Raw genomic sequence first — 27,632 nt, forward strand, 5'->3', positions numbered from 1 at the left:
CCAAGGAACCCTTGTCAGAGACGAATTAGTTTTTAATGAACAGGGTTATGGGAGTTCTATGCTATATATTTCTAAGAACTCCTGAGCAGACCAATGAAAAGAAACTTCTGCACATCTACTCAGGCAGATACTCGTTCAGAGTGATAACAGGAATTGTTATGTTTTGATCTTAGTAATAGTTTATGAAACCAACTGGAAAGTCATGGAAAGAATGATCAAAGCAAGGACAAAAATAATCTATATTTTCTTTTTCCTGTAGAGCCTGAAAAATATTTTTTACCCACTTTTCCTTATCCTTTGAAATAACTTGTAGGGAAATAAAAGCAGATGTCTGGAGAAGTCATCAAGAAAAGCCACAAATCAAAAAGAGCTTCAAACAGATATGTTTTTAATGAACTGGCAGAAGGTTTTGTGGGTTTTTTCCCCCTGTTCCATCCCAACTGATCCCAGAGTGTTGGTGGCAGGGTGTTCTATCAATCAGTACTTTTTCAACTCTAAATGTGTTGTCCTTCTACTTTCTTTGGTAAGAGAAGAATTAAGAAAGTGGAAGGAAGCATGCCTTAGAGTACCAAAGAGCTTTCTTCTGCAATCCAGTCCTACTGCTTTCTTCTTAGTCCACAGATATAGCACCTTGGACCTCGAAAGCTTGGAATAAGTCCTCGTCCATCCCTCTGTTACACCTGCAAGGGAAAAATATGAAGTCACTCCTCATAAGGGCTGTCTAGATTCACAGAACATTCATTCAGTGGCTTTTCTTTTTTCTTTCCCAGAGTCATAGTATTTAACAACACAATTAAAAAGATCCTTTGATAGTCTGGGTACTTTTTCTTTTTAAAAGGATAGGTAATTTTTTCTGTCTATCTAAGGGTTTTGGATAGATAGACATAGTATTTCTGGATAAATAGATCTCTACCCAAAGAGTCACATAATTTCTACAACTTTCAATTCTTAATATGACCCTAATTCTGAGTCAGCCAATGGTATTGGTGTTTGTTAGAAGAAGTCTGAAGAGTTCATCTTGCCCTATCCCCTGTGTTCAAACCAATAAGATGTAATTATGCCCATGTCTTCATTTTACGGAGTGAAGTTCAACTGTTATGCTGAGGACTCACTGAAACTCAGAGGGCATGAGAATCCAGGACAATCGTCACTTGTGGAGGGCCTTCATCTACCACCACACATCACTGCTTCCTTTCTGGAACACTGGCTGATTTAAGCCATATTATTATAAACACAAGCCATAGACATTAACTTAGTAATTGAGTTCTGTGAAATTTCCAAGCTAAATGATGATGATTAAAGACTATCTTCATGATAACAACTTAATAATTAAAACAAACAAAGGTTTTGTAGACTATCATGGGCAATAAAACACGTTTTTTCTTTTTAATAAAGTGGTAAAGAATAATAGGAGGCATTACTGGTAATTATTTAGATTCTGCTACCAATTAAAACAAACAAAGGTTTTGTAGACTATCATGGGCAATAAAACACGTTTTTTCTTTTTAATAAAGTGGTAAAGAATAATAGGAGGCATTACTGGTAATTATTTAGATTCTGCTACCAATGCATATAGTTATAGAATTCCTACATATCACAGTGAATATATTATTCTGGTCTGAGATAAAATTCTAGAGTCAACATTTATAATCAGAGGGATAAAAAAATGAAATTGCTATACAGAAAGATGTGGTAGCACATGCTAGTGCAGTATGGTAAGAAATTTGCTTGTTGTCCCTGTGGCCCTTGGTGGATGGGTCTAGAAGGGTGAATAAAGAAGGATATGGGAAACCTAGGATTGGATATTTCCAAATGGGAATGGTGTGCTTTACACTATGCTACCCCTGCTCCAGAGAATGCCATCACTCTCTGCCAAGCGTGACTCAGTCAAAACCCTGGTTTTCCAAGGGAGCAGATAACCACACAGTGTACACCAAGGAAAAGGAAATGATATTTCCACAGAGAGTCTCAAGAAGCTTGAGTGGCATCTCAAGCCAGCCTTTGAGAAAGCCTCATATCCAATGGAAAATGGGGATATGGAAAATACCATTTACTATTAAAAACACATCTTGTTTTGAAATGTTATTAAAGTAATTAAAGAAGACATTTTTATGACATGGTTTTAATATATATTTATAAAACTGGAGATTTGACTCTTTACATTAACAGTGTGAACAAAGACTTCTATCTGGTAAATTAACACTCCTAATTCCAAGTGCATGTGACTGTGTGCATTCTTTTCTTGTTTTAGAATAAAATCTTTTGGTTTTATATTTCATGTGAAAATGCAAACATTTTAAAAATAAGACCCACAAACTGATTTTTCAAACACTGTGGTTATGCTATTTTAAAACAAATCAGTATAAACTCTATGTGATTGATGAAATTAAGGAATTATTTTTATTTTTTAAAAACAAGCTTTTAAATTTTATACTTTTAGGTGAGACTATTTCTGAACAGCACGTCCAGATTTACTTATTTATGTAAGTATTATTTTATACATTGCCTCGTCCCTAAAAGAATGTAAGGGAGATTACAAAGGTATATACCATATGAATCTACCTTTAGATGGTTAGGTTAATTCAAGATTGTATTATAGAGTAAACAGTTTTACTTGTCAGGATAAGCCAGATTACGCTTTGGTTAAAAAAACACAAACTCAAATCTTAGTAGCTTAATATAAATTTCTTGTTACTATATATTTCTTGTTTCTTGTTTACTACAAGTCTGTTGTGGGTCAAGTTGGCTCTTCAGGCAATGTCCTTCAAATGAAGACTCAAAAAATGGAGGCTGCTTTTACCATCTTCCAATAATTTTCAGAGCATGTCATTTTTAATTTTATAAAAATTATTTGAGAGCATTCTTTAAATGTGTATATGATGCTATTAACTGTAATTTTTACTCTAAGCCACAACTATCCATATAATGTTAGGATAGGTTTTTTTTTCCAACTATCTCCTCAATATTTATACTTGCTATATTGCATTTTAAGTGATATTTGAAAGACATGTTTGCATTATTATCTTTGTAATTGTAAGGTCATATTCCTCCCTCTCAAATAACTAAATCTTTTTACATTATTGTGCCTCCTTTTTCTTCCTTTATTATTTTATTTTTTGTTTGTTTGTTTTTGGTGAGGAAGATTGGCCCCGAGCTAACGTCAGTTGCCAATCTTCCTCTCTTTGCTTGAGGAAGATAGTCCCTGAGCCAACATCTGTGCCAGTCTTCCTCTATTTCGTATGTGGGACGCTGCCATAGCATGGCTTGATGAGCGGTGTGTAGGTGCACACCCAGGATCTGAACCTGTGAACCCTGGACTGCCGAAGCAGAGCACACAAACTTAACCACTACGCTACGGGGCCGACCCCCTGCTTTTCCCTTTAAAACAGTTCAGTCAGGTGACCCATATGATCATTTAAAACTAGCATTGGGTCCGGCCCTGTGGCTTAGCGGTTAAGTGCGCACGCTCCGCTGCTGGCGGCCCGGGTTCGGATCCCGGGCGCGCACCGACGCATCGCTTCTCCGGCCATGCTGAGGCCGCGTCCCACATGCAGCAACTGGAAGGATGTGCAGCTATGACGTACAACTATCTATCTACTGGGGTTTTGGGGGAAAAAATAAATAAATAAATAAAATTATAAAACTAGCATTGATTTTCGTCATTTCAGTTTAATTGTGTTCCCCAAACAATATTTGTTTAAAATAAAGTAACTTAGAAAATGCCTTGAAATATGAAAGCTTACAAGAACTTGAATGTAAGATAACATCTTTTTAGTCTGAGGCACAATTTTGGATAAAATATTAAGAGTCTATTATATGCTAGGCATTATGTTAAGTACTAAAGAGAAAGATAATACAAAGAGACAGAGAGAGACCGGAAAACTGGGGATGCAGGAATGGGTGTGTATGCCATTTTAACTGATGGGGAGAGTAGGCCTCTCTCAGGGGGTGATATGCACGCTGATGGCCAAATGAGGGAGAAAGCGAACCATGTAAAATTTGGGGGAAGGGTGTTCCATCCAGAAGAAATATTATGCACAAGCACATAAGCCATAAGGCACAAACAAGTTCAGCTTGTTCAAAAGTCCTAAAGAAGGTCATTTTCTAGACAGAGAGCTGTAGAAGATTAGTTCAGAGCAGTAGGCAAGATCTGAATCATGAAGGGTCATAATGGCCATGGCATGGGGTTTAGATTTAAGTGTGCTGAGAAATAGCCCTTGGGTATTTTTAGTAGGGATCATCTGATTCATATTTTACAAAGGCCACTCTGTCTTATACATAGAGAATAGTATCTAGAAGGCAGGGGTTTGGTAGGAGGCTGTGACTCTACTGCAGGTGGGAGCTGATGGAGGCGTAGGTGGGCAGTGGAGATGGAGAGAAATGGACAGAATTCTGTAATAAAATTCCAAAGACACACAACGAACTAGGAAAATATTTGTATCTCATATCACAAAGGGCTGGTTTTCTACAGATCATAAGAAAAAGACCAACAAGTTGAAAGAAAAACGGACAAAGAATATTAACGTGCAGTTTGCAAGAAAGGAAATAAAAAAGGCTTTGAAATACGTTAAGCTGCTCAACCTCACTCCTAATAAGATAAACGAAAATTAAAATTACACTGCAATACTTGTTTAACTAGAAGATTTGCAAACAGCAAAAAGTTTAATAGAATGTAGACTTGGGGAGGGTATGAAGAAATAGATGCTCTCATACATTTCTGGTATGAATGTAATATACTGTGTGATGGACAACTTGGAGATGTCTATCAAAATTACAAATGCACTTGTCCTTAAACCCTGCAATTCTGCTTCCTGTAATTTACCCTACAGATAAACTTTTATTCTGCATCCTTGTAACAGATCTGTCAGTGCTCTGCCCATATCCCTCAGATCCGCAGCCTTCAATCGATGACTCTCTGAAGCTGGCATGTATTTACCTCAGCTCTCTCACTCTTGAGGTTGAATAACAGTGAGGAGTGTGTTTTGCTCCTTTCTCAAATTTCTCCATGTTAACCTTCCCCTAAGATTAAGATCCAGTTACCTACTAAGGTACTTGGCTTAATAGTGCACCATTGGTTGACTTCTTTGCCCTGGATCACTTTCCTCTTCCTTTAGTAGTTTGCCCAGCACCTCCAAATAAACTGCTTACACTCTATGTTGCTTTCTGGAGGAACCCAACTAAAATCCTCGACCTCTTCTCTGAATGTGCTTTCCACCTTGAGATTCCTAATGAGGGTGCTACTGGCATTTGGGCAGGATAAGTCTATGTTGTATATCTGCCTCTACCTTTCGGGACTTTTAGCATCCCTCTTCCCTGGATACTAAACTTCTGCAGCACTCCAGTCACTAGTCATTGTGACAACAAAAACTTAATCCATGCATTTCCACATTTCTGTCTCTTCCCTGGGAATACAGTTTCCCCTGGAGCCCTCATAAGTAGTGTCAATTTCTTCTCTCAGGTGCCTCACACCACTGGGCCCGGTGGTGGGCCAAGTGTCCTCTTTACTGCTTCTAGATAATTTTCTCTTTCTCTTCCCCAAAAACTCAAGCTTTGAATCTCCTATCTTCCCACCATAATACCACTATCCCTCATTGTAGGGGTACCCCTGGAAGACTCTTCCTTTGGTGATTTTAGCCCCTAGCTCATTGTCATTCTGTCCAACACTACTCCTATCATAATTTTTGGTAGTTGTAATATTTACCATGGCCTCTCAGTCCCCCGACCTTCTCTCTTCTCTTTTTCAGTGACCTTACCTGTCCTTCTAAAGAGAACCTCCACAACTTCCCACCACAATATCTACCTCTCTCTCTGCGTCTGTGCCATGTATGGCCTTCCTTTCTGTTACTATGAATGAACTGTCCCTGCCCCTATCTAGACCAACATGTTTTCTAGTATTTTAATCCCATACTTTCTTGCCTACCCAAGGACATCAATCCAGAAGTTCGCATCTCTCTAACTGTATCACCAATTTTTCCCTTTCCACTGAGTCATTACTTTCAGCGTTCAAACACACTGCAATTTTACCCATCTTAAAATGATAATATACTCACCTAGTTTTTGTCCTACTTCACTGGACACTTTGTCACAACCTTCCTTGCTGGTTCTGCCTTATCCCTATTGAAGGGCCCCCAGGCTCAGTCCATGCTGCCTACATTGGTGATTTTATCCATGTTCATGGCTTTAAATACCACATATACACTGACAACTCTAGAATTTATTTCTCCAGCTGGGTCTTCTCTTCTGAATTCCAGACTCATATATCCAACATCTTATTTGATATCTCTATCTGGATACCTGATAAATGGTGTTAACTGAAAATCTTCAAAGTCAAACTTCTTATCTCCTCCTACCCAGACATGCTGCTTCAATGGTCCTCCTCTACCCAGGAAATGGAATATCTGTCCTTCCAGTTGCTCCAACCATACTCCTGTATCATTATTTGATTTTTGTCTTTCTCTCACACTCCTCATCTACTTTATTAGCCAATTTCTTTTTGGCTCTACATTAAAAGTATACACAGAATTCAATCACCACTTACACTTCCATTGCCAACATCCTAGTCCAAACCATCACTCTTTTTTTCATTGTAATAGCCTCTTAACTGAGTTCCCTATTCTCATTTTTGCTCCCCTACAGTCTAATTTGAACACAGAAATCAGAGTAATCTTTAAAGACTTAAGTTAGATGATGTTAGTACTTTGATCAAAATGCTCCATTTCATTTGGAGAAAAGGCAAAAGTTCTCACAATGGCCCACAAGAACACACAGAAATCTAATTCCCCAGGCACTGCTCCACATGTCCCCTCCTCAATGTCTTTGAATAAATAACTGGAGAGTGGGACAGATTCAGCATATTTTTGGGGTTAGAACTATTAAGACCTGCCAATGGATTGGATGTGGTAGGATTAGGGAATGAGAGCAATCAAACATGGTAAACGACTCCTTAGTTTTTGGCTTAAGCACTTGGGTAAATAATTGTGTGTTAACTTTCATGAGAAAGATAGAGAAGAGTAGGTATGAGCCTGACACATATATATGGAATAGAGTTATAGTGAGTAGATAAGAATTCTGTCACATACATTTTAGGTTTTAGGCACCTATTAGACATCTAAGTGAAGATAATGCATAGGTAGCTGGTTATACAAATCTGGTAAGAGAAAACTAGGTGAGTGTGATGTCACGGAACAATAGAAAAAATAATGCTGTTTCAAAAAAGATGCAGTGTTAAGCTATTTTTGATGTTGCTAACACTGAATAAAATTAGGACAGAGGTTGACAATGAATTAGACAAATACAGGTCATTGGTGACCTTGGGAAGACTGTGTCAGTAGAGTGGTAGAATGGATTAAAGAGAAAATGGGAGGAGTTAAATGGAGGAGACTTTATATAACTGACTTGATAGTGGGAAGATAAATTAGTTCCCTTCTGATTACATCCATTTTTGAAACATCTTTATTGTGATATAATTAACAATCCATAAATTTACCACTTAAAGTGTACAATTTAGTGGTATTTAATATATTCACAAGGTTGTGCAACCATCACCACTATCTAACTCGGTATATTTTCAATATCCCCAAAAGAAACCCAATACCCATTAGCAGTTCCTTTCCATCTTCTCCACCCCAAACCCCAACCCCTGGCAACTACTCATCTTTCTGTCTCTATGGATATGCTTATTCTGGACATTTCATGCAAATGGAATCATATAACATGTGGCCTTTTGTGTCTAGCTTCCCCTACTTAGCATGCTTTCAAAGTTTGTCCATGTAGTAGTAGGTGTCAGTACTTCATTCTTTTTATGGCTGAATAATATTCCATAGAATGGATATAGTGCATTTTGTTTATCCATTCATCAGTATATGGACATTTAGATTGTTTGCACCTTTTGGCTATCATGAACAATGCCGCTATGCACATTCACGTGTGAGTTTTTGTCAGGACATAAGTTTTCATTTCTGTTGGGTATACCTAGGAGGTGAAATGCTGGGTCACATAGTAACTATATGTTTGGCAATTGCAAGAACTGCCAGACTGTTTTCCAAAGAGGCTGCACCACTTTAAATTCTCATCAGCAATATACTAGTAATGTGTATTTCTCCATGTCCTCACCAACACTTGTTATTATCTGACTTTCTGATTACAGCCATGGTAATCATATTAACTGATATCTCACTGTGGTTTTGATTTGTATTTCTCAGATGACTAACAATGTTGAACATTTTTTCATGTGCTTATTGACCATTTGTACATCTTTGGAGAAATGCCTATTCAAATCCTTTGTCCATTTTTAAATTGAGTTATTTATATTTTTAGTTTTGAGTTGTAAATGTTAAAAGGAAATGTAAACACAAGTTCCTTATCAGATACATGATTTGCAAATGTTTTTCCCATTCTTTTGATTGTCTTTTAACTTGCTTGATAGTGTCCTTTAATACACAACAGTTTTTAAATTTTTTTTTTTAATTTTATTTATTTGTTTCCCCCAAAGCCCCAGTAGATAGTTGTACGTCAGAGCTGCACATCCTTCTAGTTGCTGTATGTGGGACACGGCCTCACCATGGCCAGAGAAGCAGTGCGTCGGTGCGTGCCTGGGATCCGAACCCGGGCCGCCAGTAGCAGAGCGCACGCACTTAACCGCTAAGCCACGGGGCCAGCCCTACAGTTTTTAATTTTGATGAAGTCAAATGTATCTAGATTTTCTTTGGTTACTTGTGTTTTTCTTTTTTTTGCAGGGAAAGATTCACCCTGAACTAACATCTGTTGCCAATCTTCCTCTATTTTTCTTATTTTCCTCCCTAAAGCCCCAGTACATAGTTGTATATCCTAGTTGCAAGTCATTCTAGTTCTTCTGTGTAAACCACTGACACAGCATGACAACTGACAGACGGGTGGTGTGGTTCTGCCACCGGGAAGGGAAGCAAACTCGGGAGCACTGAACTTTAACCACTAGGCCATCAGGGCTGGCTCTGGTTGCCTGTGCTTTTGTCATACCCAAGAAACTGTTGTCTAATCCAAGATCAGGAAGATTTACACCTATGTTTTCTTTTAACTGTTTTATAGTTGTAGCTCTTACAGTTTTCTTATGGTGTAAGTGAGATCATTGACTTTGGGCCTTTGTTTTTTTTCTAATATAGGTGTTTGATGGTATTAATTTCTCTCTAGGGGAAACATCCCACAGATTCTTATATGTTGTGTTTCCATTTTCATTCAGTTCAAAATAATTTCTGATTTCTCTTTTGACTTCTTTGATTAATGAGTGCTATGAAGTGTATTATTTAGTTTTGAAATATTTGGGATCTTTAGGTTAATTATTAAATTATTCTAATTTAATTCTATTGTGGTCAGAGAACATACTCTGTATGATTGGAATCTTTTTGAATTTAAAGATTTGTTTTACAGCCCAGGATATGACCTATCTTGGTAAATCATTCATGGCACTTGAGAAGAATGTGTGTTCCACTCTTGTTGTGTGTAGTGTTATATAAAGGTTAATCAGGTCAAGTGGGTCACAAGTGTTGTTCAAGTCTCCTCGTTCATTGTTGATTTTCTGCCTACTTATTCTGTTATTGAGAGGAGTATTGAAATCTCTGAGTTTAATTGTGGATTTGTCTATTTATCCTTGCAGTTCTATCAGTTTTTATGTCGTGTTTTTTTTAATTAATTAATTATTTATTTATTTTTCCCCCAAAGCCCCAGTAGATAGTTGTATGTCATAGTTGCACATCCTTCTAGTTGCTGTATGTGGGACACGGCCTCAGCATGGCTGGAGAAGTGGTGCGTCAGTGCGCGCCCGGGATCCGAACCTGGGCCACCAGCAGCGGAGCGCGCGCACTTAACCGCTAAGCCATGGGGCCGGCCCTATCTCATGTATTTTGAAGCACTATAATTAGGTGCATAAATTTTTAGGATTATTATGTCTTTTTGATGATTTGACCACTTAATCTTTATAAAATTACCATCATAATCCTTATGAAATGAACTTCATTTCAAAAGAATTGTGAGGGATTATGCCTGGTAATATTTTTTGCTCTCAGAATTTTGTTGTCCAATATTAATATGGCCACTTCAGCTTTCTTTTGACTAGTGTTAGTATATCTTTTTCATCCTTCTAACATATTTCTGTCTTTATATATGAAGCCCATTTCTTGTAGGCAGCATATAGTTGGATCTTGCTTTTAAATCAAATCTAATAATTTTACTGTTTTAATTGCAGTGTTTAGGCCATTTACATTTAATGTGATTATTGATATGGTTAGGTTTGAGTCTATCATTTTGCTATTTGTTTTCTATTTATCTTTGTTAAAGCTGTTCTTTGTTCCCCTTTACTCTTTATCTACCTTATTTTGGATTGAATATTTTATGAATCCAATTTTACTGCTTTGTTGAATTATTCACTATAAGTTTTTTTGTTATTTTAATGATTGCTTTATCTTATCACAGTCTATGTTCAAGTGATATTATACCACTTAAGCTCTAGCATAATAATTTTACAATAGTATATTTCCATTTCTTCCCTCCTGGCCTTTATACTACGTTGTCATGCATTTTACTTATACATATGTTATAAACCTCTTAGTACCTTGTTATTATTTTTGTTTAAATAGTAATTGTCTTTTAAAGGATTTAAAGAATAAGAAAAAACAGTTATATATATATATGTAACCCATGTAGTTACCAATTCCAGAGCTCTTTATTCCTTTGTGCATATTCATATTTCCATCTAGCATCATTTTCCTTCGGCCTGAGGAACATCTTGTAACATTTCTTATGGTATGCATCTGCTTGTAATGAATTCTTTCAGCTTTTGTATGTCTGAAAATATCTTTACTTCATCATTGCTTTCGAAAGACATTTTAGCAGGACATGTAATTCTAGGCTGACCATTTTTTTCCTTTCCTTACTTTTAAGACATTGCTCCACTGTCTTCTTACCTGAATTGTTTCCAATAAAAAGACTCGAGTCATGCTTATTTTTGTTGCTTTGTATGTAATATGTCTTTTATCCCTGGATACTTTTAGGTTTTTCCTCTTTATCATCATTTTTTAACAATTTGGGGATGATACATCTTGGTATAATTTTCTTCATGTTTCTTGTGATTGAGTTTCATTGAGCTTCTTGGATTTGTGGATTTATAGTTTTTATTAAGTTTGGAAAGTTTTTGGACATATTTTCTCAAATATTTTTCTTCTTCTACCTCCTTTTCTCTTGTGGGGACTCTGATTACCCACACATTAGGCCACTTGAAGTGTCTCAAACTTACTGAAGCTCTTTAATTATTTTGCATTCTTTTTTCTCTCTGTGCTTCATTTTGGATACTTTCCATTGCTATGCCTTCAAATTCACTAACCTTATCTTCTGCTATATCTAATTTGCTATTAATCCTATGCAGTGTATTTTTCATCTCAGACATTATGGTTTTCATCTCGAGAAATTTGATTGGGATCTTTTTTTCTTTTTTATCTCTATTCAACTTTTTGAATATATAGAGTATAGTCACAAGAATTGTTTTAATGTCCTTTACTGCTAATTATATCATCTGTGTCAATTTTGGGTCAGTTTTGACTGATTGGTTATTCTCCTCACTATGGGTTATATTTTCCTATCTCTTTTCATGCTGGTAATCTTTGATTGCATGTGTCCTTTGTGGGTTTTATTTTCTTGGGCGATGAATACTTTAGAATGCTCATAAATCTTCTTGAGCTTTGTTCAGGAATGATGTTAAGTTACTTGGAAACAGTTTGATCTTTTTACGTTTTGCTTTTATGTTCTGTTTGGCAGGTTGGGAGAAGTTCTCAGTCTAGGGCTAATTATTCCCCACTAAGGAGGCAAGACCTTCTCGAGTAATCTACCCAGTGCCTTATGAATTTCCGGTCTGGCTGGTGGGAACAGGTGCTATTTCTGGCCCTGCATGTGTTCCAGGCACAGGTTCTTTTTATTCCTCCCAGATGATTTTTTCCTGGGTCTCATGTAGTTTTCTCATAGGCATGTGCTGATCAGGACTCTGCAAAATATTTGATAGGGGTCCCTCTGCAGACTGCCAGTGTTCTCTCTATACAGCTCTCTCCTCATTGTCACTCATTCTAACAACTCTCACTGCCTTGATCTTCCTGGACTCTCACTACTGTCTCTTCAATTTATGGTCCTAACTGGGCTTTGTCTCAGTTCCCCTTCCATATGCCATGGCCTGAAAACTCTCTCAAGTTAGTACTCTGGGGCAATAGTAGGTGTTATCTCTTTTGTCCCCTTTCTTTCAAGAATCACTAGCCTTCATTGCCTGATATCCAGGGTCTTGAAAACCATTATTTCATGTGTTTTGTCTGCTTTATAATGTTTTCATTCTGTTTTTTGTTTTGGTTGTTACAGGTGGGAGGGTAAATCTAGTCCCTATAACTCCATCTTGGTCATACAGCCTTTCTCAATCAGAGTTAGCAGGAAGGACGCTGAAATGGCCCATCATCAATGTCTTTCCTTCCTTATTTATGATAAGAATGGGAAATTTGGCTCAGATCATTTCTCTATATATTTACATATATATTTACTATATTTACACAGTTTTTTGTTTCTCAGATCTTAAAAAACAGACGAGGATTACACTGATACCTCAAGTGGATTCCTTCTCCAGAAACAAGAGAATTCCACCAGGGAATACTCATTTATAGTGTGGGATGCTAGCCCAAGCTTTGTCTTGGCAGAGTTTACAGATCCAAATGTTACACAAGGGTCTGATAGAGGGGAAGTTGCAGGCCAGATGTCATATGTAATAAACTGGGGAAATGGTAGTGAATGTAGAGGTAGGCCTGGTTCAACATCATTCAAATTCAATAGTATGACAGCAAATAAGAGGGTCCTAACTCTCCGGCCCAACTTAATGGCACTGTGGGCATCCTAAACTTCCACCACCTACCTCAGTCATAAGAGTTTTTATAATAAGTTTTTATTGAAATACTCTATGAAAAAAATCTTTAAAAAAAGAGTAATATATAATATTAATAATTATAGTGGAATAGTGGAATTACTATTAATGCCAATAAGTCCTTCAAAGAGGGCCCATAGTCCCCCAAAGGAAGATTAACTAGGAGAATGCAAAATCATAGAATGAAGCTAATTTTCTTGAAGCAGTAAGTATCCTTTTTACCAATCTTGGAGACATTGTGTGTCTACAAAGCTTAGCAATATACTAACATTAAATATAGTATATCTCTTCTGTCTTCCCAGCAAAAGTAGCCCTATTACTACAACCTGCTTCTCCTGTTTTACAATCTGCTTTGGTCAATATTTTCTTAAGCTAGTAAGAAAGCTAATTGACAGAGTTGAAGATAGGAAACTGATCTTAGAAACCTGTTGACAATATAAGCTAGAAGAGATATGTTTTGAGAGCTGGGATCAATATTTTTAAAATAATAATTTCTAGATTTTAAACATCTATGGTTTGTTCCAGTGTCCTAGAAATTCAATGGTAGCTACGAGTATCATATTAGGAATTGTAATATGAAGGATTCTGCTGATTATGTTCTAGCTGTGATGCTCATAAAATTTTAACTCCTGCTGCTACTCAAGGTAGTCTAAACAAGTGCAGACCCAGAATATCTGAGTCATATTGTGACTGACACATATGTTCCTACTAATATTTAATTTGTTTCCTTGCCTTAAAGGACATCAAAAGATATCAACATAGGATAGTCAGATATAGAGTATTAGTATGGTTTTTTAAGACCTAGTAAAAATTACAAAAGGTATTAATTGTATGAAGAAAGCCGATCTTGTTTAGGCAGTCCAACCACAATACTCAACAGGAAGATTAGTCTCTCCAACATAAATATTTAGTAAGACACATCACTGCTGTGACAACAACCACTGACTTTCACTGCAGAGTATATAGATCTCTAAGACAGGTTATTTCATGACTGAACTGCATTTTTAAAAGTCCTTTCCCAAAATCTTCTTTGGAAAGCCAAACTCGTTTATTTATTTTCTTAACAACTTAAATTAAAAAGAGGTGACATTTTCGGGGCCGGCCCCATGGCTTAGTGGTTAAGTGCATGAGCTCCGCTGCTGGCAGCCGGGGTTCGGATCCTGGGCGCGCATGGACGCACCGCTTATCTGGCCGTGCTGAGGCCGCGTCCCACATACAGCAACTAGAGGGATGTGCAACTATGACATACAACTATCTACTGGGGCTTTGGGGAAAAAAAGGGAAACAAAGGAGGAGACAACAGATGTTAGCTCAGGGCTGGTCTTCCTCAGCAAAAAGAGGATTGGCATGGGTGTTAGCTCAGGGCTGATCTTCCTCACAAAAAAAAAAAGAGGTGACATTTTTCAAAGTAGATTTGGTTAGATCAGTGATTCTCAACCTGGGGTGCTTTTGGTCCTCCCTTCCTCCCAGGGGACATTTAGCAACGTTTAGAGATGTTCTGATTTTCAAAACTAAATGCTATTGGCATTTAGCAGATAAAGGCAGGGATTCCACTAAACACTTTACAATGTACAGGACAGCCCCCTACAACAAACAATTATCCAGTCCCAAATGTCAATAGAACCGAGATTGAGAAATCCTGTGTTAGATGAAGGCTGGGGAATGCTATTAAGCTTCAGCTTAAACGCCAATTGAGGAATACCTCTACTGCTAACTTTTAAAATATTTGTTTCAAGAAAAAAAATAACTAGTCTTATTTACTGTTTTTAAGTAATCTCTTACATTTGCTTAGCATTTTATCACTTACAAAATCCTTTCTTATGTTTTAATCTCTTTTGCTCCTCATAGCTCTGATGAAGAAATCATCTTTTCCTGTTTCACTACCAAGGGCACTGTTGTGCAGGAAGAGGCTAAGGGATTCAAGTGCGGTCACACAGACTCAAATTCTAAATGGAAAATCCAGTGCCCTTTTTGCTATCCTACAGCTGTGACACTCTTGTTAAGAACGCTATATAAAAGGGATTTAAAAATTAAAAAAGCAAATTGTTGGGCATTTATGGGGATATGACTCCAGATGACAGATGTCATACGCTCGCCCTAAGGGTGGTGAGCTGGAAAGGACAAGGTATGGACTGGGTATTATGGGGGGGAAGCAAGTATGGGAGGTAAGGAGCAGAAAGAATAATGACATTAGTCAAGCCACGTGGAGAATAGACAAGTTTAAGTTTAAAATGACTATTTCTCTGTGAAAATCATTCCTTCCCCTATAAATAGGACAAGAGCCTTATGAAAACATAAAATGGATAAATGTGCTGAGTCCAACCACAAAAACAGAAACCACACTCATTACTTCAAACAGAGATAGAAAGAATCCCTTGCACAGGGGCTGGAAAAATTGAGATGAATACAGGGATTAGCAACCACAGGAAGCCATTACACTTTTATTTATTTATTTATTTTTTATTTTATTTTTTTTGGGGGGGTTAATTGATGTATATGCTGAGCAGTGGCAATTGTACTCCAATTGGCACCATGCATTTTTTTGTTTTGTGTTGGTGAGGAAAATTGGCCCTGAGCTAACATTTGTTGCCAATCTTCCTCTTTTTGCTTGAGGAAGATTGTTGCAGAGCTAACATCTATGCCAACCTTCCTCTGTTTTGTACGTGGGATGCTGCCACGGCATGGTTGATGAGTGGTGTGTAGGTCCGCATCTGGGATCCGAACCTGTGAACTCCGGGCCAACGCCAATGCAGAGCACATGAACTTAACCACTATGCCACCGGCTGCCCTGCCATTACATATTTAAACCGGAGAGGGGGAGGAGGTGGTATTGCCAGGGCTGATTCCATGGCAGGCTTGACCAGCAGGAAATGGAGACTGGGAGGAAACAGTTGCTTCAGGGGAGGGTGCCTAAGGCAGAAAGACAGGGGGAGAGCTTCTCCCTTCTTCTTCCTACCCTCCATGCTCCTGCGAGTGCTTTCTATTGACCTAACCCAGCAGAAAGCCAGCTGACACAGGAGCCTGGGATAGAGCCTGCAAGAGCTGGCCGAGATGTGGAGCAGAGAAGGAGAACAGCAGGGATAGATCTGAAGGCAAACAAGGACACCACGAATCAGTTCAAGGCATCAAGTGAATATTCCACGACATAAATCATGTTTTCCTTCAAGTCAAGGAAAACATATCTCAAGTCTATCCTGGACCAAACAAATAAATAAGTAAAATAAAAATCAAACTCAGACCAGAAAAGGAATTTGACAAACGAAGCACAATAACATTTTGTATAAATATCCAGACCTTTTATGGTTAAATGATTACAGCTGAGAGAAATAAAAAATAGAAAAAGAAAGAAAACAGCTCTAATAGGTGTTCAGAAAGGAAGCTGGGATTTTGTCACACGTGTTTTGCACACAGTAGGCTCCACATTCAAAATAGAAGCAAATTCTTGCTGAGCTCCTGACAACATGAAAATAACATTCATCACCTTCCTTTCAAAATTGCAGACTGTTAACAGACCACGATTTTTAAAAAGCTAACCTAACTTTCTTTCTAGGGGAAAAAAAATGAGAAAGGAGCTAAAGAGGCAATAACGTATTGCTGCAAGCTCTCCCTCTTAATGGCTCACCATGTGTACTAAATATGCATAATTCAATTTTAAGAAGTATATTGAAATTCTCGAATCACTAGTATATAAACTGGAAATCCTGGAAAGTAAAAGCCAAACTTCAAATGGCTATTTCAGCTAAGTAATGGTTAATATTTAGAAGAGATGTGATCTGGGATAATTGCTGGGACATTGTTGTTTCTTGTATATATTCTCAATCTGCAATAATGAGTGATTAGAAAAACCTCCAGAGAAGTGTAGCAGCAGTGATGCTATGTGTAACTGAGGCATAAAAGGCCTCGTTCAGGGAAGGAGACACCCAAAGCACAGAGAAATGTGAGCAGGCACTTAAGTAAGAAAATGTAAAGTGTGATTTCTGGTAGCTATCCTGCTTCAGACACAAGTGGGCTTCGCTGGTCAGTCCTAGCAGAGGGTAAGACTGAAGCATCTGAAATGCGGTCCTGGACCTGTCTCTTGGAGTGGGGTGCCGCCAGAGAGCTGGATGCAGCTGCAGACTTAGGAGAGTCCAGTCTGCAAAGAACATCATCATGTCCACTGGGTCAAGCAAACAAATGCCATAGTCCAAAGCAGCAGTCTCCTGGAGAGACGGGGCTTTAAGACAATAACCTAGGACCCTCAGTGGTGGAAGGAGTGCTGTGAAAGGGAAGCCAGGGGCTGGTGATGCTGTGAAATTCAGGCTGGCCAACTGGCATTTGGAATAAGGGGAGTGCCTGTGTGAGCAGCGCAGGTAAAAGGTGAGTGACCTAGGCAGGGGATCAAACAGAGAAGCCAGTTATTAAAAACTGGGGAAGAGAAATATTTAAGTGATGACGGGGGTTGGGGAGCTTGAAATTGAGTCAAGTGTGGAAGTGCTTACCTCCCTCCCTCCCAGAGCCATTTTTTAAATCTTTTTAAGGCTCTGGTTCTCACTATAGGCACAGCCCCCAGGGTCCATAAGCTTTTCCAGGTTTTATCAAATTGTTTGAGAGTTGGAAAAGAAAATATATTGGCTCTAAAATACAAAGAAAACTGCAAAATGAAGTTAATAAATATTTCAAGAGGAAAATGATATGAATCTTTCATTTTGCATAACAAAACATTGCATTTTTCGTGTGGGACATGGGTACATTTTTCAGTGTTTGATGCGATGTGGGATGAGGCCTCTAAGAGTATCCAGGGTTTATGTAGCCCTTGAGTTGGCCCTTCTTCAGCCTAGCATAGTTCAGGCAGAGAAGGTCAAGAGTGTGCTAAAACTTGGGCAAGGTTGGGCGGGCAAAGAGAGGAAGGCACCAAGGCCAGAAATGTGGGGGAAGAGGAGGGGAGGGAGGCTTGGGGGAAGGGTGTTTGGGACAGTTAAAGAGGTTGGGCTTGACCCATGCTGGAAGGTGCAGGCACAGTGTCCCTGGAGACAGCACAGTCTAGTTTCTAATTTTGGAAATGGCCATACCAGGGTTTCCAATCTGGCAGGCAGGCTGGCAGCAAAGGGCTCTGAATAGCAGAGACAACCATCTGGTGGCAGGTGGCCACTCAGTGTTGTGTAGGGGTATGAATGCAGAATTGGCAACAGCTGGCAACAGGGCTTAGTTTCTAAAGCAAGGAGGCAGCAGAAGGGAAGGGAGGACTGAGCAGGAGAACTCAGTCCTTCTGAGGCGGCAGAGCAGTGGAAAATCAGTGGGTCAAGGAACACTGAGGCACAGAGGTTCCAAGGCCCCTGGGTTGTGCCTGGTTGGCTGTAGGGCAATCCCGGGAACTCCACAGGAGCTCACCCAATGGGCCCTCTAGGACTTCTAACTTGCTGGTCTGGGAGCAGGGCCCAATTCTATATGCCTCCCTGTTGGGAGGAGGGATGCCTTAGTCTGGGTGATACAGGAGGTCATCTGACAGCACACTGGAGGCAAGGCCCCTTAATGTGTCCAGAGAAAATGGCCATGGACCTGCCATTTCTTGAGTCAGGGTCAGAAGGGAGTGAAGTGAAGTGATCCCAATTTTCGGGAAGAAGAAAGCCTGAGAGACAGGGAACCACACAGTGGGTGTTGCAGGCCAGCTGTTTAAATAAATTCCTCTAGTCAGAAATTGCCTTGATAGGCAGAAGGGTGTGTCTCCCTGGGAGGGGACCAAAGATCATGACCCGGAGACATTGTGATGACTGAGCAGAGATAAAAGAGGAGGAGACTGTGCAGCTGCACCTCTAGAGCCATTTGGGGCTGCTGCAGAGGCTGGTGACCTCTGGCTGGAGAGCACAGTGGAGAGCTCTAGGCTTCCTCTGGGACTATCGCCAGGGTCCAGAATCAACCGCAACTTCTCAGGTTACCGAGGGCAGACAAGGGGCAGGGCCAGGGCACCAGCAGAGGAGAAAGAGCTTAGCTGGCCAAGCTGAAGAGGAGAGAGGTCATCAGGGACTACCAGATCATGGCAGCAGCGACCGCCTGGATCCTGGCACAGAAAAAGATATCCAGCAACTGTGAGTGACCTTGGATGAGAGTTCTCAGGGCACGCCTGGAGGGATGCTGTAGGGTGTTTGGATAATCTTGTAGGAGAGATCATTTTTGTTGTTTTTTTTCTATTTCATTGTGAATAGAGGACTTGCAGGTAGGGTGACCAAAATTCTTCCAAGATATATTGCCTAGGTAGAAGTACTGCTGTTTTTCATTCATCAGGCATTACTGATCCAGAATCTAGGAATTACTAGGGTCTTAACAGCCTCAAAAATGTTTCAAACCTGATTGATATTAATGTTTAATTGAATGGCTATAAAACGTTATAGTGTGCCCACTATTTGCAACTGAACCTTTACTCTTCACGTGATGACAGAATAAAAACAACAAAAATCATCTCTTCTGTAGTAGACCTGACAGATTATCCAAAAGACCAAAACATTAACTATATGAATGTATATTTAATTTGAAACAAGGGAGCATCTGAAATATTTGACATAATGTGGCTGGGAACATGAAAATAAGGGTGTCAATGAAGAACTTAAACAAAGGAATAAAAATGATCCTGGTCGGGGCCGGCCTGGTGGCGCAAGCGGTTAAGTGCGCGCGCTCCGCTGCGGCGGCCCGGGGTTCGCTGGTTCGGATCCCGGGCGCGCACCGACGCGCTGCTTGGTAAGCCATGCTGTGGCGGCGTCCCATATAAAGTGGAGGAAGATGGGCACGGATGTTAGCCCAGGGCCGTCTTCCTCGGCAAAAAAAGAGGAGGATTGGCGGATGTTAGCTCAGGGCTGATCTCCTCACAAAAAAAAAAAAAAAAAAAAAAAAAAATGATCCTGGTCTCAGAATTCTGGGTGGGCCCTGTTCTCAGTTTTCTGCTAATGATTTTTGAGTGATAAGTACATCCAACTTACTGGCCCTTTTTTGCTACTGGCATCATTACACAAGGGCTGTAGGTATAATGCTAGAGTTCTGTAGTTTTTGGATCCTTAAAAAGTGAGTATCATATAATGCAAAAGTACTACAAAACTAGGAATTCACAAGCAAGGTGAAAAGCCAGAGATAAAGAAATGGAGACATGGGAAGAGAAAATGAAATTATGTGTAAGATTAACTTATAAGTTATTAAACAAGGGTTTTAGTGTTTTCTTCCAGGCAAAAGGTCTAATATTTATAGCAGTGAAAAATAATTAGCAAACAAGTTGTTCTTTTCTTGCCGTATCAATTCCAAAAGCTAAATGTTATTTTAAATGTCTGATCACAAGTGTTAGCTTATAGAAGTAAGGCCAGGGGACTGCCCAGTGGCGCAAGTGGTTAAGCGCATGCGCTCCACTTCAGCGGCCCAGGGTTCTCAGGTTCGGATCCCTGGCGTGCAGACACACTGCTTGTCAAGCCATGCTGTAGCGGCATCCCATATAAAGCAGAGGAAGATGGGCCTGGATGTTAGCCCAGGGCCAATCTTCCTCAGCAAAAAAAAAAAAAAAAAAAGAGGAGGATTGGCCATGGATGTTAGCTCAGGGCTGATCTTCCTTACAAAAAAAAAGTAAGGCTGAATTTGGTTCTCTTAAAGAAAATTTAAGATAGGAGGGGATAATGGTTAGAAAAATACAGGGAAGACAGCTCACTAGGAGAGAAGAGCTTGGTGGACCACATTAAAAAGGGTAGGGGTATCAGTAAAATGTCCAGGGAAGCTCAGAGAGTACATCACTTAGAATTCAAGTAGACCATGTTTGCTAACAAGCATATTACTACTTTTTTTTTTACCTCTAAACAGAAGATAATAATAATGGATTTGTGAATTGTTTGCCACTGTATGCTTTAGTTTTTGACAACTAGACTTGGAAAATGATACAAGATAGGTGGTGGTCTGGAAGGCAGTAGCGAATCCATTGTGCATACACAGCCATGAAATGGGACCATCTGTAATTTTAATATAGAAAAGAGGAATAACTCTAAAAGATCAAAGTGGGATGCTTCGTTGGCTCTTCAGGCAGAGCCTCATAGGGCTGGGTCAAGAAGATCCTGGAAGTCTGCTCTTTATCTGTGCTCATTAAGCTCAAAGAACGGCTTTTCTGATCTTTACTAATTGCCTATCTGTTAATTACTATAAGTAGAACTTCCAAGTCAGCCACATCCATTGAGGAATCTGAATGGTTTCCTATAGAAAATTGACAGTAAGTAGCAAAATGATTATCATAAAGTTTCTTGGTGTCTAAGGATTTGGATGATCCTAGTGGCTAATGCCTTACGTGATGCAAGCCTGATACATGGCGGTGGAAGCACACTATGCTCTACACCAGTGATAAAACTGTTCCTTATTTCTCTATTTTTTAAGTCACTTATGGCACGAATAAACTAAAGCCTACTCTAATAGTCTAGTTTTCTAATAGGTATCCAGGAAGTAGGAAATCAAATCAAGAAACGTAGTTTTATTTTTGTGAGGAAGATTAGCCCTGAGATAACAATCGTGCCCATCTTCCTCTATTTCATATGGGACACCACCACAGCATGGCTTGACAAGCGGTGTGGCAGGGCGCGCCCTGGGTCCGAACCTGCCTGCCTGGGCTGTCACAGCGGGTCGCGAGCACTTCACCAATATGCCACCAGGCCGGCCCAAGAAACGTAGTTCCTTAGGGGATTGGTAATATAGCACCAAGCTTTAATCCAAGCTGATTGACATTAGAGCCATTTTTCACTTTGCCAAACCATCACAGTTTTATTAGCATTACTTACAAGCCGTATTTACTCTTACTATTTAATATTACTTTATCAGTGGATAAAGTCACTGAATACTGCAAGGAAAAGAATGGTATATCCTAACACTGCAGAGTTCAAGCCCAGGGAAAAGAATCTACGAGATTACCCTGACGAGTTATTTGACATCCTCGTGATAGTTTATCAAACCACTCCCTGTCCAGAACCCAGTTAAATGTCAAGGGTCACCAAGTACCATTCATTTCTTAACTCCCAATTGGAAATCTACTGGAAGGATTTATTATAATTTGATTCCTTGAGCATATGACATTTATTACTGCTTAATAATGATTGATTAGTGGAAGGGAGGGCGTGATATAATATTAAGGGGTTGAAATAGCTAAAAGGCTTGGGCAAAAATTACATGTAATATACACTGTTTCCATCACATATCATAAAGTTAACACAGACCCCCAATGGGTATAGCAAATAGCTTTTACTGTTCTTTGTTCATGTTTGGAGAACGTGAAATTTTGCACTAATATGTCCTCTCCCCACCAGTCCTCAGCAGACCAACGCTTACTTTCATTTCTGTTTTTTAACTCTTGGCCTAAGGCAACTTTGAATTCTGTGGTTATGCTGATCATTTTTCTGAAAATCTTTGGCCGCTGGTTGTATCCCACGCAGGTTTTGTGTGTTAAATATGTGAATAAGATTGCCAATGGAGTGTTAATTTGAAGTGAGGGGGATCTGCTTTCCCAGTATTCAAACTCCAGTAACCCTTGGATGAGTTACGTATTATTTCTGATCCTCACTTATTTTATCTGTAAGACGGGAATAATTTCTACCATGAAGTTGTAAAGAAGTTTGGGAGGATTAAAAAAAGATAACGTGTGTGCTTACAGTGATCAACACATAGTGAAACAATAAATGTGTTTCTTCCACCAGCCTCTCCTTTTCTTGGGAAACCGGGTAAGCACTCAGCTGAATGATGCTCAAAGTGAAAGGCTTTGGGGTCCTTCAATGATATTTGTGCCTGCTCTGGCAAAGCCTGAATTGTTAGTCTTTCAAACCTCTTTGATGAGAATATTCTCGGCAGCTAGATCAAGTATCTTTCTCCTACAGGTGTGCCGAAGAAAGTTCTGTTATCTCTTTCTCTAAACTCCACAAGGTAGTCCCCTCATCTTTTCAGACATTTGCTTAGATATAGCTTTATTGACCAACGTCCAGTCTTGGGACGCCGCCTGCTCTTCCGTGCGTCTCAAGCATCCCGAGCCGTCCCTAGGCGGCCCCTCCCTCCTAGGCCTGAGACTTCCATTTGCCGCTCATCTCCTCCCACCGTTCCACTGTGGCATCTGGTCTACCCGGACTACGGGTTTTTATTTCTCGTTGGAGACTGTAAACTGCTGTTTTTGTTTCAGCAGTTCATATACTTCTGGGCTCTCTACAGCGGCTCAGTAAAAGTTGTAGCTTGGCATTCTAGCCTAGTACAGCCCCAAGGAAATCGTGCGCAGAAACGGTGGCCGCCTTTCACACGCTAGATGAATCAGACCAGTTAGGAGGCGTTATCGGTGGGCTTTTTAAGGCAAAGAAAGTTTTATGTTGGGCCAAAGGGCGGGGTGGTGGGGGTGGCCCCCGCAAAGCTTGGTCCCTACTCGTCCTCTCCAGAAGGGCCCGGGATGGGGAGCTCGCCCTGCCGGGAGGCCAGCGCCCGCTGCAAGCGGCCGCAGCTGCTTCCAAAACCCGGCGGCGGATCCGCGCTGGCCCGGAAGTGCCCGGCCCGGGAGGGAGGGAGGAAAAGCCTCGCGAGCCGACGCCGCCGCCGCGCGCACGCGCCCTCGCGAGCTGGGGCTGGGGCTGGAGTCGCAACTCGGAAGCCGGAGCCCGGACGGGCCCGGGGCGGGGGGACGCTGCGCGGGGGCGGGAGCAGCAGAGGCGGCCGCCCCTGGCGGCGGGTTTGTTTATCCCGGGGAAGAAGTTTAGGAGCTGGAGATAGGGAAGGAGGGGGGGCCGGGGAGGAGGGATGCGGTTCGGCGGAGGCGGCCGCCACACGGACTCGCCGCCATCACCTCCGCCGCCGCGGCCGCCGCCGCCTCGGGCTCCCGGGGCCGCGGCCGCCGCCGCCTCAGCTGGAGAGAAGCCGCCGCCGAGACTGGCCGCCGCCGCCCCGCACGTCCGGGTAGGTGCCCCTCCCCCTCCCCCTCCGGGGTCCCCGCCGCAGCCCGGGCCGCTTGCTCGCTCCTCCCCCCCAGGACTCGCCTACGGCCGACGGCCTCCTTCTCCCTGCGCCCCCTTTCTTCTTGGTCCGGGACCCCCGCTCCTGCGGCGTGCCTTCCCTTCCTCAGGGGCCTGCCACCCCCGCCTCTCAGCCCCACCCACCGCCGTCCCTTCGCCAGTCTCTACTTCCCCTGGGATGCCCCCCCCCAACTCCCATTGATTTCCCGGCCTCCGCCTACCACGATCCCCCTGACTTTCCTCCACAAGGCTCGCCCCTTTTCCTTTTCCTCTCTCCCTCCTCCTTTATACCTGTATACCTTCGTGCCTGCCCCTTTCTACCTTGTCTCTTCTTCCCACCCTGAGTACTGCGGAAAGCGAGAAACGGCTCTCCCCCGCAGCGTCCACATCCATACCTCCTCATACCTCCTCATTCCAAACATACACACTCGCAATTACCATCCCTGTTAGCCCATTTTAGGATGAATTCTGTTTGCCGAGCCAGACTATTCACTACCTCCACCCCGGTGGTCATGCCCTCAACCTCCCTACCTCCAAGCACACATTGCCCTCTAGTAAATTCTCTCTCGCATTCACCAGGGTACATCAAACTAACTGCGGTTCAGGGTTCAAGTCTTGACTTTCTCCCTATTTCCTTCTGATGTCCTTTCTCCTAACTCCTCCTCCTCTTGAGTCTATGTATTTGTGTACTGAAACACAGAAAGGAAGGAGGTAGTAAAATTTTCTCTCTCAAAGCAGTAGATCTAGTAGGAATCCTTATCCCAACTTTTGGTTTCTTTCTCCGTGAATAGTGTCCTTCAGCCATACTTTTGAGACTTCTGATACTTTGTCTGTATTTGAATAATCCTGGGCCTAGGTTGTTCCATTATGATACTCGTCTTCCCAGTTTTTCTTACAGCTGAATCCACTGTTTCTTAGACTGGAAACTTAAGTAATAAAAGTTTCATACCATGGGAAATTACATCTCTCCTGCCATAATGGGAAAGGTGGAATATTTCAAATTATCATCCTGTTATTCTTGAGAGAAATGGTGCCTAGTGGTTAAGAGTTCAGACTCTATAGCTGAACTGCCAGGATCGAAACCCTTGCTTTGCTATCTACCGGTTCTGGCCTTAGGCAAGTTATTTAATCTCTCTGTCTCAGTATTCTTACAGCTGTAAAATGAAAAGAGTGATACATTTCATAAGATGGTGGTGATAATTGCATAACTTAATGCAGGTAAAATACAACAATGCCTGGCACATGGTAAACATTCAATAAATGTTCTTTAGTATCATTTCTTAGCTTGACTTGGTTTGGCTATTGGTTAATTTTGAGAGAGGAAGGTGAGAGTGGAAAGCTACCTTTTTGCTCTTTTTCGTTTAACACCCGTTTTCGTGCAGAGATGATTCATATTTTGTTTGAATAAATTGTGTTTGTATTCATGTTTTGTTTGTATAAATTAATTCTTTCTGGTTTGAAAAGTACGGAGTTTTAGCTCCCTATTTTCAGGTAGATTACCGGGCTACAAGCAGGTCAGTCCCAATTTCAGATATCTGTTTGAAATTTTAAACATTTTATCTTTGTTTTGAGAATAAGTGAAGTTGAAATATGTAGCAGATTTATCATAGTGGAAAATGAGGATTTTACAGATAAGAATTTTAGTACTGCAAGTTAAATTCTCAAGACTGGTGGGATTCTCACGCCCGTCTGTCATTTATGTTGAATTGCTACTCAAGATAGAGCTTTGGCTTCATTCAGAAGACTGGGGGCTTTTCTGTCTTAACATGTTATGTTTATTCACATGACCAAGACATGATGTTTCCCAAATTTTACTTACTCTTTAAAACTCTGGCAATTTTTGTCATATTTGCTTACCTCCTGTGCATTATTATTTTCTTGATACATTTTTTTGAACAACTCACTTAAAAAAAGATCCAAATAGGTACTGTTTATTTTAGTGTTGTTATAAATAGTAAAAATTTAAAATCACAATTTGCTGTCCTAATTACATGTAAAAATATGTGCATATGCAACTATCAAAATAAAGATGTTTGCCCATGTATAGCTTAAAATCATTTTTTGTGTCACCAGTGGAATGTACTCTAAACTTTGGGTGACACTGCCTTTGCTTATGCTCTTCCCTGGCCTAGAATAACCCTTGCTCTTTCCCCTGCATATCCAAATTCTACCTATCTTCCACCTATTTTCTATTTCTTGCTATTTTTACATAGTTCCTGCCAACATTGGTTTCTTTGTTTCTTGGCTTTCTTACTGTCTATTCTGCATTTTTGGCTTTGAATAATACAGGCAGCCTTGGTTCAAGAAAAATGACTCCCCTAGAATTAGACTTTTAAAGTTTATAGGAACTTTGAAGGAGTAGGATAAAAGTGACTTTTAGCATCTACGCTGTGCTAGGCACTATTCCTTTGGTTTTGTAAATATTCCTTCTTTCCAGAAATATTTAATGAGCCCCTACTTCATGCCAGGCATTAGGGATACACAGGAGCAGCCCTTCTCAACCAGGGTTCCAGTGATTATCAAGCCATAATGCTCTCAAGCATCCAGGGTATGTAGTGAGTTAACTCCTCTTCTGTGCACCTAAAATGGGACTAGCTCTACCATCATCGAGAGAAGGAACTGAGGAAATAGTCACTTAATTCAGTTTCTGTAGGGCTTTATTCTTTACAGAACCTTGGTTGAGAAAAGCTCCATCAGAGACTAATAATACAAACTGCTTTTTTTGTAATTTAAATTTTAGTGTGGCCCTTATAGACAATAAGCAAGTAAACAGATAAAATTATTTTATAAGAGAGCACTGATAATATCAAAGATAATGATAATTGCTAACACTTATAAAACACTGTGCAAGGCACTGTTTCAAATGACTTATATATATATAAACTTGTTTAAACCTCATAACAGTCCTTTGAAGAAGGCTTTAGTGTATCTCCATTTCACAAATGAGGAACCTGAGAAACAGAGAGAGTACTAACTTCCACAGAATCACACAGCTAAGTAAGCAGTGAAGCCAGGCAATATGGTTGTAGAGTCTATTACTGTTTGTTGCCTCCCAGACCTTCCAATTTCTTGTTGGGTACTTTATTTATTTATTTATTATTATTATTATTTTGGTGAGGAAGATTGGCCCTGAGCTAATATCTGTTGCCAGTCTTCCTCTTTTTGCTGGAGGTACAGTGTCGCTGAGCTAACACCTGTGCCAATTTTCCTCTGTTTTGTACATGGGACACCACCACAGCATGGCTTGATGAGCAGTGTGTAGGTCCATGCCCAGGTCCAAACCTGTGAACCCCGGGCCACTCAAGCAGAGCACGTGAACTTAACCACTATGCCACGGGCCCAGCCCCAATTCTTGTTGGTTACTTTAGACAAGGTTCTTCACCTTTCTGAAAAAAAAATTTTTTTTTAAGTCAACACTGAGTTTTTCCTATCTCTTTAGGTTCTTGAGGGAAGTAAAGGAGATTTAACTTTTGTAATGGACCTGGTACAGAGACTTTTCCCAAGTCTTTATATATAATTAGATATTGAAGACATTTGCATTTGGTTATCCTGCTCACCATTTTGTTTCCTAACTTAGATTTATTTACTTAGCAAAAGTTTATTGACACCTGAGCTGTGCCAGGTACTGTGCTAGGCTCTGGTGACACATGTTAATGGAAAGAGTGTACCTATATTCGTGGAGGCAAAAGTCTGTTGGGGAATAAAAGAAACTAAGCAAATAATTACAAAAATAATAATTGCTGTTGTGATAATGG

General features: G+C 40.5%; 1 protein-coding gene across 3 annotated transcripts in view; it reads left to right on the forward strand.

Moving 5' to 3' along the window:
* The first annotated feature begins 18,778 nt into the window (after nt 1–18,778).
* The window catches only part of SPOPL (speckle type BTB/POZ protein like), a 66,601-nt gene continuing 57,747 nt past the window's right edge, over nt 18,779–27,632 (forward strand). For 2 of the 3 annotated variants that reach the window (XM_058548891.1, XM_058548894.1), the window contains exon 1: nt 23,761–23,821. The gene's annotated coding sequence lies outside the window, so the exon portion shown is untranslated. Of the gene's footprint in view, nt 18,979–23,760; nt 23,822–27,632 lie in introns of those variants that run through there. The other variant, XM_058548892.1, reaches the window with a different exon arrangement.

This window comes from Diceros bicornis, chromosome 10, assembly GCF_020826845.1.
Source record: "Diceros bicornis minor isolate mBicDic1 chromosome 10, mDicBic1.mat.cur, whole genome shotgun sequence".
NCBI classification, from domain to species: Eukaryota; Metazoa; Chordata; class Mammalia; order Perissodactyla; family Rhinocerotidae; genus Diceros; species Diceros bicornis.